Genomic DNA, 410 nt, shown 5'->3' on the forward strand with positions numbered 1-410 from the left:
GGAGTCCCCATCCCTGGCTGTGTTTAAGGGCCGTTTAGATGCAGTGCTGAGGGACATGGTGTAGGGGAGGACTTTGTAGAGTAGGGGAGATGGTTGGACTCGATGATCCCAAGGGTCTCTTCCAACCTCAATGATTCTATGATTCTATGAAAAAAAGCAGGTGGCCAAGTGTCCCCAGGTCTGGTTCGGTGGGGAAAGTCTCATCTTTGATGGGACCGACGGCGTGGTGTTTGTTTATTTTTTATTTATTTATTTTTTTAGTGAAAGGACAAGGGGTAACAGTTTTAAATTGGAAGAGGGGAGATTTCTATTAGATACCAGAAAGAAATTATTTACAGTGAGGGTGGTGAGAGCCTGGCCCAGGTTGGCCAGAGAAGCTGTGGCTGCCCCATCCCTGGAGGGGTTCAAGG

General features: G+C 47.8%; 1 protein-coding gene across 2 annotated transcripts in view; it reads left to right on the forward strand.

Annotated features, from left to right (window-relative positions):
• Positions 1 to 410, forward strand: part of PLEKHM1 (pleckstrin homology and RUN domain containing M1) — a 30,479-nt gene that overhangs the window by 28,600 nt on the left and 1,469 nt on the right. The gene's annotated exons all lie outside the window — the stretch shown is intronic.

The sequence above is a fragment of the Calidris pugnax genome, unplaced genomic scaffold (genome assembly GCF_001431845.1).
Source record: "Calidris pugnax isolate Ruff unplaced genomic scaffold, ASM143184v1 scaffold167, whole genome shotgun sequence".
Taxonomy (NCBI): domain Eukaryota; kingdom Metazoa; phylum Chordata; class Aves; order Charadriiformes; family Scolopacidae; genus Calidris; species Calidris pugnax.